General features: G+C 42.9%; 2 pseudogenes; one reads left to right on the forward strand and one right to left on the reverse strand.

The window, feature by feature from the left end:
- Window positions 1-354: 354 nt before the first annotated feature.
- LOC142261425 (U2 spliceosomal RNA) lies at window positions 355-560 on the reverse strand (annotated as a pseudogene).
- Window positions 561-14047: 13487 nt separating this feature from the next.
- Window positions 14048-14253, forward strand: LOC142261424 (U2 spliceosomal RNA; annotated as a pseudogene).
- The last annotated feature ends 1437 nt before the right edge of the window (window positions 14254-15690 follow it).

Here is a 15690-nt window from a genome sequence, read left to right on the forward strand (position 1 = left end):
TTCAATGGATTCTCTCATCCCAGCCCAGTAGAACTACATATTTTACACAGTCATAAGCAGCCAAAAGGGATCTATTCTATTCAATTGCAAATGATCTAGATAAGACTGAGAATAAGATACTGCACGGGACATAGCAGAGTTGGTCAAGTTGAGTGGAGATGAGTTTGCTATTTGGCACAGCTTTTTGCATCAATAAAGCAAGTAAAAGGTGTGAAAGATAAAAAAAAGGGTGAAAGTGTGAAAAGTGAATTGGCCAAATTGAGGTGCATATAAAGTTTTTGCTTTCTTTCAATTCACTAATGGGGCTCATTTGAATCAGGTGAATTGAGTTCTGCTTTTGGAAACTGGGTTAAGAAGGGGTGCACCGGTCCTGGAGGTACTGCAATACCAGGTCAATGCGTGCAGTGGACAGAGCAAGATTTTTTCCATCTCCTTGTTCTAAAAATCCATTTAATATATGGTCCCCAGAGAGGGGACGTATCAGATATTAAACTGATAAGAACAGATTTAATTTTTTTTTTTTCTGTTTATCAGTAGGACTTCAAAATAACAAAGGTGATCGCCTCCCGTTGCCTGGGAACCGTCCAGGCACAAGAGGGCTATGTGTCACCAGAAGGCGCACACACTTCCTCAAGGCCGGCAGACATGCAATCCCAGGCACCTTCCAGTACCGACCAAGGTAGCGTCCTCCGAAACTACACTTGATCTTAGCCAAAAGGCCGAGAAGCTATAACCCGAATTGGTTACGGCCTTGAGTGGCACCCTGGCCTATACCGGACACATCTTAGGGAGAGGGAGACAAACCCACGCCTACAGAAGACATTTTGTCACCCAAGCCAACCCTTGAAAAGGCTGTTTTGCAGAGCAAAAACAAGAAGAATGGTGCTTTTTGCAGCCGCCGCCCACTGCAATGAATCTGAATAACTCCTCCTTTTGGACACAAGCACCTCCCCTCCCCCTTGCAGTCTTTCCAATTCATGATACAAAAAGACGGACGGACAGGACAGGACAGGACAGGCTGCCTGACTTTCCGTCACTGCCACCCTTTGCCATCCTTGCCCGTAGAAAGCCCTTTCATCATCCCCAAACCCTAATCTTTTCCCTTCCCTTCCCAGATGCGTCTCACTCCCTTTCATTAGGAAGTGAGCGCAGCCTTTTCTCCGTTCTGCACATGCGCGACGTTAAACACAAATGCGCAGGCGTGCGTTCCATTACCCTCACTGCATTCCACTCCCATACAGGAAGTGGGCGCAGCTATTACTACGGTCGCACATAAAAGAACCCACGGCCACCACTGCACATAGCTGACTCCACCACAGGACACCCACTTCTACACCAACGCAGGTAAGACAGGATCGGCACCTCTATGCTCCCGTTACAATCAGGCTCAGTCACCATGTGATAACGCTCTCAACTCTTTAGTTGCAGGCTCCCCTTGCTTCACCTCCACTGGCTGTGCTGCCATTTCCTCTCCCACCTGGAAGGTATACTTTATTCCACTATTTTCCTGTTTCTCTCTTCCCCCTTTTCCCATAACCTACTTTTATCTGCATTTGTGGGGTATCTATATGCTATTTACATCATAGTTTTATTCATTAATATGGAAGGGAAGAGTGCCCATGAGAGTGTTGAACTGCGGAGAGCAAGAGATTAAGCTGCTCCGATTTGCCACCATTGATAAGCTGTTCTCAGTAGATACACATGCTATCCAAACAGCAGCATCCACCATTGCTTCAGCCCACCCATTCAGTGACAGCTCACCAAGTCAGCCAGAGGAGTGGTGTAAGGAATTACACGTAGGCACTGACTCCACACCTTCACATCACAAGAAGGGGGTCTACAGGCTAGTGCAAGAATACGAGCAAGTCTTCAGCAAACATCCGCTAGACTTTTGAAGAATAAAAGGGGTCAAACACTACATCCCCACAAGTGCACACCCACCCATCAAAGAGAGATATAAGCCAAAACTACCTGCACATTACCAGTGTACCAAGGACATGTTGAGCAACATGAAGGAGGCTGGGGTTATCCGTGACAGTTGTAGCCTCTGGGCAGCTCCGTTGGTCCTGTTAAAGAAGAAGGACAGCACCACTCCCCTGTATTGAGGAATAGCTAGCTGCATTGAGAACTGCAAATTATTTTTCTACCCTTGATCTCACTAGTCGCTATTTGCAAGTGTCCGTTGCTGAGGCAGACCGGGAGAAGACCGCCTTTGCCACCCCGATGGGTCTCTGCGAGTTCAAAAGCATGCCCTTCGAGCTGTGCAATTTGCCAGGAACCTTCCAGAGGCTGATGGAATGCTGCTTGGGACACCGAAACTTTGAAACGGTACTGCTATACCTTTATGATGTTATTGTTTATTCTAAAGCAAACAAGATTTTAGGGTGTATAAAAAGGGAGATTAGATCCGGTGATCCCAACGTATTGTTACCCCTCTATAAATCACTTGTAAGGCCACATCTGGAATATGGGGTAAAGTCCTGAGCAGGTTGATAACCATTGGTTTGAGCATGGTAGGGTGTAGTGCGCATCTTCCTGCATCGGTAAAAGCTGCAGAAGTCCTTGAAGATTTCCGCTTCAAAGGCTGTGCCTTGATCTGTGAGGACTCTCTCTGAGTAGCCATGAGGTCTGCATAAGTGTGCTTGGAAGACCTTCGCTGCAGTATGGGCCATTAGATCTTTGACTTGTACCACAACCATAAATCTCGAGTAGTTGTCTACCATCATAAGTGCATACGTGAGCTCGCCTCGATATTCTGCAACAAAACTCCCTTTTTCGATTTCAGTTTCAGCAAACACTCCTCTTCCTGTAGAAAATATTTATCATTACCTAAGACAGTCATTCTAATGCATGACAATATTAAGGCAATTTAGTTAAAACTTGTTTTAACTCACCTTTAAGGGGATTGATGTATTTCATGGTCAATCCAGGTTTGTCAGTGATGGCACTGACATAATGTATGGCGTCTTTTTCGGGCGTTATCCTTTGCCTTTTCATTGTGAAAATCCAGTTGCCTATATCAAAGCAAATTCTACTACTTGTAAAGTATTCAAACGCACAAAAATCTGTTATAGATATACAGATTTTCAGAAAAGCTCAAGAGAGTCAGAAATAAAAAATACTTTTTCTTTATTTAGATATTTTCACTATTAAAATTACATATATACAAAACTCCACTGTATAGTACCCATGGACTGGTCAAAACAGGTCAGAAAAATCATAAGCCCGCATTAACAAATGGATTAAGAATTCATAATGCCCTATACTTGAAATAAACATATATAAGGCTCTAATGAAAATTCAAACTTCTTTTTTCCAAATGCAGGGTTATTCAGTAAACAGTAGACATAGTTACATCATGTGGTAAGTGATACTAAAGTGCACATACCATTATAACATTATCCTATACTACTCTGGGATTCACAATCTATTTAATACACTCCCAAGTTATTGTGGATAGGAACCGGGTTGTAATACTATTGGGGTTGCACCATAATATGCCACCCAGCTTTCAATGAGAGCAGTAAACCCACTGAACCACCACAGAGATAACTAATGTCCGTTACCTGTTAGGGAGACCTGAATTCCACGTCCTGCGACCCCAACACGTGTTGGGGTCGCAGGACGTGGAATTCAGGTCTCCCTAACAGGTAACGGACATTAGTTATCTCTGTGGTGGTTCAGTGGGTTTACTGCTCTCATTGAAAGCTGGGTGGCATATTATGGTGCAACCCCAATAGTATTACAACCCGGTTCCTATCCACAATAACTTGGGAGTGTATTAAATAGATTGTGAATCCCAGAGTAGTATAGGATAATGTTATAATGGTATGTGCACTTTAGTATCACTTACCACATGATGTAACTATGTCTACTGTTTACTGAATAACCCTGCATTTGGAAAAAAGAAGTTTGAATTTTCATTAGAGCCTTATATATGTTTATTTCAAGTATAGGGCATTATGAATTCTTAATCCATTTGTTAATGCGGGCTTATGATTTCTCTGACCTGTTTTGACCAGTCCATAGGTACTATACAGTGGAGTTTTGTATATATGTAATTTTAATAGTGAAAATATCTAAATAAAGAAAAAGTATTTTTTATTTCTGACTCTCTTGAGCTTTTCTGAAAATCTGTATATCTATAACAGATTTTTGTGCGTTTGAATTTGTAATTGAAGCTTTACCACAGTGGTGGTGGGAGTATGTTACAAGAGGCAAAATTGTGAGTTACTTGTAAAGTATGCAGAAAATGAAATGTAGAACATATAACATCAACTGCTTAGGAACGCATCAAAGGTTAGTACTTAAAAGGATATTGTCATGTTCTAGTCATAATGCAAGCTGGACATTTTTCATGTTACCCTGTAATCGCCGGCCTGTTCTAATGCTCACAAGCCAAGATATAGGCTCAGCTGCTAAGGCTTCCCTCTGCCTTCTGAATGAAACTTGAATATGTCTGGGTCACTGTGTATATAGCAGGTGCTCAGAAAAAATAAGAGTCAATTCAATAGAAATAGCTCTGGCACACTATAGTGATCAATAACGTAAGAAAAGAACTCTTGGAATGCTGAAAATTCTTTATTTGTGCAAAAGGATAATTCATCCAACGTTTCGACCTTGTTTTTAGGTCTTTATCAAGGATAAAGTTATCTAAGATCATAAAGGGTTACAAAACCATATAAACACGTAATTAGTACATAGTACAACATAACAGTACAATATATTGCTACTTGAGAGTACAATGGGTCAAATGACCATGATGCACATACAAAAAATTTTTCCAAAGCCATAGTGAAAACATTTGTACTGAGGAAAGAAAATTTCCACATGACCTATCTGGAGAAACATTCTGGATCAAACAACCAAAAATAGTCAAGCAGGTAAATACACACCTATTGGATAACAGGATGATATGTGTTCAATTGTATAGCGTCATTGCCATTAAGGTACAAATGGAAAACTTGCAATCCTATATAGTGAAGGAAATGAACACATATCATATCAAAGAACACAGGAACATGGGTGTGAGAAAAACCTCAATGTTTATACTTTGTTCTTTATAATGGTGTGAACATGTATATGTCTCAGTACCTTATGCACTTGAGAATTCTAGTGAGTAGATCATGAAAGCCTATTTCAGAACTGGAATCGGTAAATAATTGTAGGTGGAATCTAAATGAAAAGATGGTACAAGTGTTATCATGACACGTGGGCTATAACACAATGGACCGTGTGACAAAGAAGAAAGGAGAGAAAGAAGAGGAACAAAATGCAACTACCTGTAACATTACGTGATAGTCACTGGTAAGTATCACTTGACAATTCAAGTGAAAAAGGATTCCTTTATTAAAGGGTTCTCAATCGCCTCAGGATCATGAAATACTAGGGTAAATGATATGAGAATGGGTAAGAAGCACCACTAAAGGAAATATGAGATGCAGGACATATATCTATAAACCCCTGAACTACATGATAGAAATAAAAAGAAGAAAAAAGAAAAAAAAGAAGAAAGAAGAAGAACACATAGAATGCGGAAAGAGAATGGGTACAACTACCTGAGTTACTGCAGGGAGGCCCCTGGTTGGTATTGTGAGGGTTAGTGGAATTCCTTCACTGAAGGGTTCTCAGTTGCCTCAGGTTCGTGAAAAATGCTATAGACAAATAATGCCCGGAGAAAAGGGGTTCATATACAGCGAATAATGGTAATACAAGGTACATGTGTCACATGTAATAGTATATATATATATATTGTACTAAGCTCTACACCAGAAATAGAAAGTAGTCCCTCTGCCTTCTGTCTAGGTGCCCTGAGTTATGTCCTGTAAACTGTCACAGGGACCCAGACACACATGTGTAGTAGGGGAATATCCCTGCTGAGATGCCAGTGCTAGAGCACTCGTTTGCTGTGGAGTTGAACGCTATGTGAGCAGTTCTTACCTTCAATGAGCAGAAGTCTCTTTTTTCAGATTTCAATATCTCTGTGGGTATCTGGCAGAAATATGGAATACTCTTTACTGCTAAGACCCTGTACACCACTCCCACTAAAGGGGGCTTTACACGCTGCGACATCGCTAATGCGGAGTCGTTGGGGTCACGGAATTTGTGACGCACATCCGGCCGCATTAGCGATGTTGCTGCGTGTGACACCGATGAGCGATTTTGCATCGCTGCAAAAACGTGCAAAATCGCTCATCGGTGACATGGGTCTCCATTCTCGATTATCGTTACTGCAGCAGTAACGATGTAGTTCGTCGCTCCTGCGGCAGCACACATCGCTCCGTGTGACACCGCAGAAACGAGGAACCTCTCCTTACCTGCCTCCCAGCCGCTATGAGGAAGGAAGGAGGTGGGCGGGATGTTCCGGCCACTCATCTCCGCCCCTCCGCTGCTATTGGGCGGTCGCTCAGTGACGTCGCTGTGACGCCGCACGGACCGCCCCCTTAGAAAGGAGGCGGTTCGCCGGTCACAGCGACGTCGCCGGGCAGGTAAGTATGTGTGACGGGTCTGGTCGGTGTTGTGCAGCATGGGCAGCGATTTGCCCGTGTCGCGCAACAGATGGGGGCGGGTATCCACACTAGCGATATCGGGACCGATATCGCAGTGTGTAAAGTAGCCTTTAATAAACTGTGTAAAGGATTTTAAGTAAAAATCCACAATAAACCAGCGCTAGATGGGTTTTTATAATTTTATTAATAGACCACAAATAAAAAATTTTTTGCTATCCTTGTTTCAAGACAGAGTATTTGATAATATACAATACACTGATTATTACTAAAACCAAGGACCACATAAAACAAGGACCACATAAAATAAAAAATGAAAGTAATGAGAATAAAATTCTTTTGTATAACCAATTAACTTCGAGGTGATACAATATTCACATTGATTTAGTTTTACCAGTCTAATGTAATGCCCCGGCCGGTGGCATATATTTTGTTTGGTTAATAATTTAGACTTATACAATGAAAGATGTACTATACCACCCCTGGCTAACTTACAAGTTTTAAGTTGTACAATATAAGTTTGCGACGTTATATTCGCCCCCAGGGCCTGGGGGAATAAACCTCACAACAACTTGACCGCAAAAAACACCCCGGATTTCTCCGTTGATTAGGCTGGAACCGCTATGTACAGGATTGACCTGTTAGACTTCCAGAGCGGACGTTTTGAGGCCAGTGGCCGCGACTAGTGCTGGCTCTGGGGGAGATGTATGGTTACCGACATCCCTCTTTACAGAGCCTTTATAACACTTCACAAGGCCACAAACCAGCCGGTCCCGTATTCTCCCAAATGTACTTTCGAAATCAAGCAGTACGAAGCCACTGAAAGCACCAAGATGTTGGCTGCGGACAACAATAAGATCAGCGGTAACTACTCAGCCTCTCCAGCGGGCAGTCCAGACAGTATCCAGTGTCAGCTGACTGATTCCACACAGGAGGAAGTTGCTTGGCAGGTTAGCACCACACAAGGCTCCGATCCGCTTCCAAACGAGCAATGCAGAACCGCTGGAGGTACCAATGTATCCTGGTTGCAGACAAAGGAAATGTCAGCGGTAACCTCTCAACCTCTCCAGCAGGCAATCCGTACCGTGTCCAGTGGAAGCCGGTTGATTCCACACGAGGGAGAGATTACTTGGCAGGTTATCACCGCACAGGTGAGGTAGGCAAAAACAGAGTCCTGATCCGACGCGCGTTTCGGGGGCGTGTAACGGCCCCCTTCCTCAAGGATAACTCAGCTGTTGCCTAGAGCACTATTTATGCATATATTTAATTGGTTATAATTTGCATAAAATTAAACAATGTTTAAATTCAACCAACATTCAATGACCACTACATATATCAATTTGTGAAAGACCGTTCATAATAGCCATATAATATAATTATGTGCAAAGGTTTTTCTAAAGGTTTTTCTAAAAAGACCTATATATAGCCTTGCTTGTATCATCATATACTGGGAAGACAATGTGTATATATGCATATGCTTTTTTTCAACAATAAATTTAACAAAAGGACATCATAAAGGTGTAATATAAATTTGCTATAATATGAAAAGCCCCTTATATCTACATCAACCTTGGGCAAGTGAAGCACCAATTTTAATATATATTATGCATATATACACATATATCTCCATGACAATCGCTTTTTTTTTTTTTTTTTTTTTTCCTTCTCTCCGTATTATTATCAGTACCTATTACTCCTCTACCTATAAAAATATAAATTAATTAAAAGCAAACAGTTCTATATCATTATTGAGTCCATATGGTTTCAAGGTGTTCAATTCAAAAATCCATTGGCTTTCTGCTCGTGACATTTTTTTAATGAAATCGCCACCTCTCCAATCCTTAGTTATTTTTTGTACGCCCCATACTTGGGATCCTTTAAAGGACCCTCCATGTTTTAACACATAATGTCTGGATAGGGGGTGCTTAGTACATTTATTTTTAACACTTCTAATGTGCTCACCCACCCTTTTCCATAGGGGTCTAATAGTTCTCTCAATGTATTTTTTCTGACAGGGACATTGAATGCAATATACTACTCCCTTTGATTGACATGTAATAAATTCTCTAATCATGACTTCTGACTGCCCCTGTAAGAAGGATTTCCGTGAAATATTTTTTGTATTCTTACATACTATACAGCTTTTGCATGGAAAAAAACCTTTCAGGCCAAATAATCCTCCCTTATTAGGTGCTGTAAGATTACGTATGGTGGGTGCCACTAAATTGCCAATATTGTTTGCCTTCCTATATATGAATATAACGTCGCAAACTTATATTGTACAACTTAAAACTTGTAAGTTAGCCAGGGGTGGTATAGTACATCTTTCATTGTATAAGTCTAAATTATTAACCAAACAAAATATATGCCACCGGCCGGGGCATTACATTAGACTGGTAAAACTAAATCAATGTGAATATTGTATCACCTCGAAGTTAATTGGTTATACAAAAGAATTTTATTCTCATTACTTTCATTTTTTATTTTATGTGGTCCTTGTTTTATGTGGTCCTTGGTTTTAGTAATAATCAGTGTATTGTATATTATCAAATACTCTGTCTTGAAACAAGGATAGCAAAAATTTTTTTATTTGTGGTCTATTAATAAAATTATAAAAACCCATCTAGCGCTGGTTTATTGTGGATTTTTACTTAAAATCCTTTACACAGTTTATAAAAGGCTACTTTACACACTGCGATATCGGTCCCGATATCGCTAGTGTGGATACCCGCCCCCATCTGTTGCGCGACACGGGCAAATCGCTGCCCATGCTGCACAACACCGACCAGACCCGTCACACATACTTACCTGCCCAGCGACGTCGCTGTGACCGGCGAACCGCCTCCTTTCTAAGGGGGCGGTCCGTGCGGCGTCACAGCGACGTCACTGAGCGACCGCCCAATAGCAGCGGAGGGGCGGAGATGAGTGGCCGGAACATCCCGCCCACCTCCTTCCTTCCTCATAGCGGCTGGGAGGCAGGTAAGGAGAGGTTCCTCGTTTCTGCGGTGTCACACGGAGCGATGTGTGCTGCCGCAGGAGCGACGAACTACATCGTTACTGCTGCAGTAACGATAATCGAGAATGGAGACCCATGTCACCGATGAGCGATTTTGCACGTTTTTGCAGCGATGCAAAATCGCTCATCGGTGTCACACGCAGCAACATCGCTAATGCGGCCGGATGTGCGTCACAAATTCCGTGACCCCAACGACTCCGCATTAGCGATGTCGCAGCGTGTAAAGCCCCCTTTAGTGGGAGTGGTGTACAGGGTCTTAGCAGTAAAGAGTATTCCATATTTCTGCCAGATACCCACAGAGATATTGAAATCTGAAAAAAGAGACTTCTGCTCATTGAAGGTAAGAACTGCTCACATAGCGTTCAACTCCACAGCAAACGAGTGCTCTAGCACTGGCATCTCAGCAGGGATATTCCCCTACTACACATGTGTGTCTGGGTCCCTGTGACAGTTTACAGGACATAACTCAGGGCACCTAGACAGAAGGCAGAGGGACTACTTTCTATTTCTGGTGTAGAGCTTAGTACAATATATATATATATACTATTACATGTGACACATGTACCTTGTATTACCATTATTCGCTGTATATGAACCCCTTTTCTCCGGGCATTATTTGTCTATAGCATTTTTCACGAACCTGAGGCAACTGAGAACCCTTCAGTGAAGGAATTCCACTAACCCTCACAATACCAACCAGGGGCCTCCCTGCAGTAACTCAGGTAGTTGTACCCATTCTCTTTCCGCATTCTATGTGTTCTTCTTCTTTCTTCTTTTTTTTCTTTTTTCTTCTTTTTATTTCTATCATGTAGTTCAGGGGTTTATAGATATATGTCCTGCATCTCATATTTCCTTTAGTGGTGCTTCTTACCCATTCTCATATCATTTACCCTAGTATTTCATGATCCTGAGGCGACTGAGAACCCTTTAATAAAGGAATCCTTTTTCATTTGAATTGTCAAGTGATACTTACCAGTGACTATCACGTAATGTTACAGGTAGTTGCATTTTCTTCCTCTTCTTTCTCTCCTTTCTTCTTTGTCACACGGTCCATTGTGTTATAGCCCACGTGTCATGATAACACTTGTACCATCTTTTCATTTAGATTCCACCTACAATTATTTACCGATTCCAGTTCTGAAATAGGCTTTCATGATCTACTCACTAGAATTCTCAAGTGCATAAGGTACTGAGACATATACATGTTCACACCATTATAAAGAACAAAGTATAAACATTGAGGTTTTTCTCACACCCATGTTCCTGTGTTCTTTGATATGATATGTGTTCATTTCCTTCACTATATAGGATTGCAAGTTTTCCATTTGTACCTTAATGGCAATGACGCTATACAATTGAACACATATCATCCTGTTATCCATATAGGTGTGTATTTACCTGCTTGACTATTTTTGGTTGTTTGATCCAGAATGTTTCTCCAGATAGGTCATGTGGAAATTTTCTTTCCTCAGTACAAATGTTTTCACTATGGCTTTGGAAAAATTTTTTGTATGTGCATCATGGTCATTTGACCCATTGTACTCTCAAGTAGCAATATATTGTACTGTTATGTTGTACTATGTACTAATTACGTGTTTATATGGTTTTGTAACCCTTTATGATCTTAGATAACTTTATCCTTGATAAAGACCTAAAAACAAGGTCGAAACGTTGGATGAATTATCCTTTTGCACAAATAAAGAATTTTCAGCATCCCAAGAGTTCTTTTCTTACGTTATTGATCACTATAGTGTGCCAGAGCTATTTCTATTGAATTGACTCTTATTTTTTCTGAGCACCTGCTATATACACAGTGACCCAGACATATTCAAGTTTCATTCAGAAGGCAGAGGGAAGCCTTAGCAGCTGAGCCTATATCTTGGCTTGTGAGCATTAGAACAGGCCGGCGATTACAGGGTAACATGAAAAATGTCCAGCTTGCATTATGACTAGAACATGACAATATCCTTTTAAGTACTAACCTATGATGCGTTCCTAAGCAGTTGATGTTATATGTTCTACATTTCATTTTCTGCATACTTTACAAGTAGTAGAATTTGCTTTGATATAGGCAACTGGATTTTCACAATGAAAAGGCAAAGGATAACGCCCGAAAAAGACGCCATACATTATGTCAGTGCCATCACTGACAAACCTGGATTGACCATGAAATACATCAATCCCCTTAAAGGTGAGTTAAAACAAGTTTTAACTAAATTGCCTTAATATTGTCATGCATTAGAATGACTGTCTTAGGTAATGATAAATATTTTCTACAGGAAGAGGAGTGTTTGCTGAAACTGAAATCGAAAAAGGGAGTTTTGTTGCAGAATATCGAGGCGAGCTCACGTATGCACTTACGATGGTAGACAACTACTCGAGATTTATGGTTGTGGTACAAGTCAAAGATCTAATGGCCCATACTGCAGCGAAGGTCTTCCAAGCACACTTATGCAGACCTCATGGCTACTCAGAGAGAGTCCTCACAGATCAAGGCACAGCCTTTGAAGCGGAAATCTTCAAGGACTTCTGCAGCTTTTACCGATGCAGGAAGATGCGCACTACACCCTACCATGCTCAAACCAATGGTTATCAACCTGCTCAGGACTTTACCCCATATTCCAGATGTGGCCTTACAAGTGATTTATAGAGGGGTAACAATACGTTGGGATCACCGGATCTAATCTCCCTTTTTATACACCCTAAAATCTTGTTTGCTTTAGAATAAACAATAACATCATAAAGGTATAGCAGTACCGTTTCAAAGTTTCGGTGTCCCAAGCAGCATTCCATCAGCCTCTGGAAGGTTCCTGGCAAATTGCACAGCTCGAAGGGCATGCTTTTGAACTCGCAGAGACCCATCGGGGTGGCAAAGGCGGTCTTCTCCCGGTCTGCCTCAGCAACGGACACTTGCCAATAGCGACTAGTGAGATCAAGGGTAGAAAAATAATTTGCAGTTCTCAATGCAGCTAGCTATTCCTCAATACAGGGGAGTGGTGCTGTCCTTCTTCTTTAACAGGACCAACGGAGCTGCCCAGAGGCTACAACTGTCACGGATAACCCCAGCCTCCTTCATGTTGCTCAACATGTCCTTGGTACACTGGTAATGTGCAGGTAGTTTTGGCTTATATCTCTCTTTGATGGGTGGGTGTGCACTTGTGGGGATGTAGTGTTTGACCCCTTTTATTCTTCAAAAGTCTAGCGGATGTTTGCTGAAGACTTGCTCGTATTCTTGCACTAGCCTGTAGACCCCCTTCTTGTGATGTGAAGGTGTGGAGTCAGTGCCTACGTGTAATTCCTTACACCACTCCTCTGGCTGACTTGGTGAGCTGTCACTGAATGGGTGGGCTGAAGCAATGGTGGATGCTGCTGTTTGGATAGCATGTGTATCTACTGAGAACAGCTTATCAATGGTGGCAAATCGGAGCAGCTTAATCTCTTGCTCTCCGCAGTTCAACACTCTCATGGGCACTCTTCCCTTCCATATTAATGAATAAAACTATGATGTAAATAGCATATAGATACCCCACAGATGCAGATAAAAGTAGGTTATGGGAAAAGGGGGAAGAGAGAAACAGGAAAATAGTGGAATAAAGTATACCTTCCAGGTGGGAGAGGAAATGGCAGCACAGCCAATGGAGGTGAAGCAAGGGGAGCCTGCAACTAAAGAGTTGAGAGCGTTATCACATGGTGACTGAGCCTGATTGTAACGGGAGCATAGAGGTGCCGATCCTGTCTTACCTGCGTTGGTGTAGAAGTGGGTGTCCTGTGGTGGAGTCAGCTATGTGCAGTGGTGGCCGTGGGTTCTTTTATGTGCGACCGTAGTAATAACTGCGCCCACTTCCTGTATGGGAGTGGAATGCAGTGAGGGTAATGGAACGCACGCCTGCGCATTTGTGTTTAACGTCGCGCATGTGCAGAACGGAGAAAAGGCTGCGCTCACTTCCTAATGAAAGGGAGTGAGACGCATCTGGGAAGGGAAGGGAAAAGATTAGGGTTTGGGGATGATGAAAGGGCTTTCTACGGGCAAGGATGGCAAAGGGTGGCAGTGACGGAAAGTCAGGCAGCCTGTCCTGTCCTGTCCTGTCCGTCCGTCTTTTTGTATCATGAATTGGAAAGACTGCAAGGGGGAGGGGAGGTGCTTGTGTCCAAAAGGAGGAGTTATTCAGATTCATTGCAGTGGGCGGCGGCTGCAAAAAGCACCATTCTTCTTGTTTTTGCTCTGCAAAACAGCCTTTTCAAGGGTTGGCTTGGGTGACAAAATGTCTTCTGTAGGCGTGGGTTTGTCTCCCTCTCCCTAAGATGTGTCCGGTATAGGCCAGGGTGCCACTCAAGGCCGTAACCAATTCGGGTTATAGCTTCTCGGCCTTTTGGCTAAGATCAAGTGTAGTTTCGGAGGACGCTACCTTGGTCGGTACTGGAAGGTGCCTGGGATTGCACGTCTGCCGGCCTTGAGGAAGTGTGTGCGCCTTCTGGTGACACATAGCCCTCTTGTGCCTGGACGGTTCCCAGGCAACGGGAGGCGATCACCTTTGTTATTTTGAAGTCCTACTGATAAACAGAAAAAAAAAAAATTAAATCTGTTCTTATCAGTTTAATATCTGATACGTCCCCTCTCTGGGGACCATATATTAAATGGATTTTTAGAACAAGGAGATGGAAAAAATCTTGCTCTGTCCACTCCACGCATTGACCTGGTATTGCAGTACCTCCAGGACCGGTGCACCCCTTCTTAACCCAGTTTCCAAAAGCAGAACTCAATTCACCTGATTCAAATGAGCCCCATTAGTGAATTGAAAGAAAGCAAAAACTTTATATGCACCTCAATTTGGCCAATTCACTTTACACACTTTCACCCTTTTTTTTATCTTTCACACCTTTTACTTGCTTTATTGATGCAAAAAGCTGTGCCAAATAGCAAACTCATCTCCACTCAACTTGACCAACTCTGCTATGTCCCGTGCAGTATCTTATTCTCAGTCTTATCTAGATCATTTGCAATTGAATAGAATAGATCCCTTTTGGCTGCTTATGACTGTGTAAAATATGTAGTTTTACTGGGCTGGGATGAGAGAATCCATTGAAGCATGGTGTAGGGATTGTGGTTCCTGTGTGCTAAGAAGAGAGGCTGTCACCAGCCAGAAAGCCCCATTGCAGCCAATAATCACTTAATAACTTTTTCAACTTGTCATCATATGGGAGGCCTTCCATTCCTTGTAGTAGTCTAGTTGCCCACCTTTGAACTGACTCTAACTTCTGAATGTCCTTTTTAAAATGTGGAGCCCAAAACTGGTTCCCATATTCCAGATGTAGCCTTACAAGTGATTTATAGAGGTGTAACAATACGTTGGGATCACGGGATCTAATCTCCCTTTTTATACACCCTAAAATCTTGTCCCAAGCAGCATTCCATCAGCCTCTGGAAGGTTCCTGGCGCATTGCACAGCTCGAAGGGCATGCTTTTGAACTCGCAGAGACCCATAGGGGTGGCGAAGGCGGTCTTCTCCCGGTCTGCCTCAGCAACGGACACTTGCCAATAGTGACTAGTGAGATCAAGGGTAGAAAAATAATTTGCAGTTCTCAATGCAGCTAGCGATTCCTCAATACGGGGAGTGGTGCCGTCCTTCTTTTTTAACAGGATCAACAGAGCTGCCCAAAGGCTACAACTGTCACGGATAACCCCAGCCGCCTTCATGTTGCTCAACATGTCCTTGGTACACTGGCAATGTGAAGGTGGTATTGGCTTATAGCTCTCTTTGATGGGTGGGTGTGCACCTGTGGGGATGTGGTGTTGGACCCCTTTTATTCCCCCAAAATCTAGCGGGCTTCCCACCGGTAACCCGCTCCCCAGCTTGGATGGATGCTGAGGGAGCCCCTTTTGCCCGCAGGCTCTGGCCCTGGGAACTGTAGCCTTGGCGGTGACTGTGCTTCCCTCTACGGTGTGAGCTGTTGCCTTCAATTGGGTCTTGACTGCTGGGAAACCCTGGAGGTTCCTGTCGCTAACGGATTTGACCGGTTTTACGGCGACTCCTAGCCTGGTCGGGGTCCGTAGGCCCTGCCGGATGATGCTGGCTTCTCTTCACTCCCCGATCTGGTACCGGCGGGCCACCGCCCATCCCCGGTCCGTACGGTTCACTCCAATCAGCCTCTCCTGCAGAAGGTCACCAC

Source organism: Anomaloglossus baeobatrachus, unplaced genomic scaffold (genome assembly GCF_048569485.1).
Source record: "Anomaloglossus baeobatrachus isolate aAnoBae1 unplaced genomic scaffold, aAnoBae1.hap1 Scaffold_218, whole genome shotgun sequence".
Taxonomy (NCBI): Eukaryota; Metazoa; Chordata; class Amphibia; order Anura; family Aromobatidae; genus Anomaloglossus; species Anomaloglossus baeobatrachus.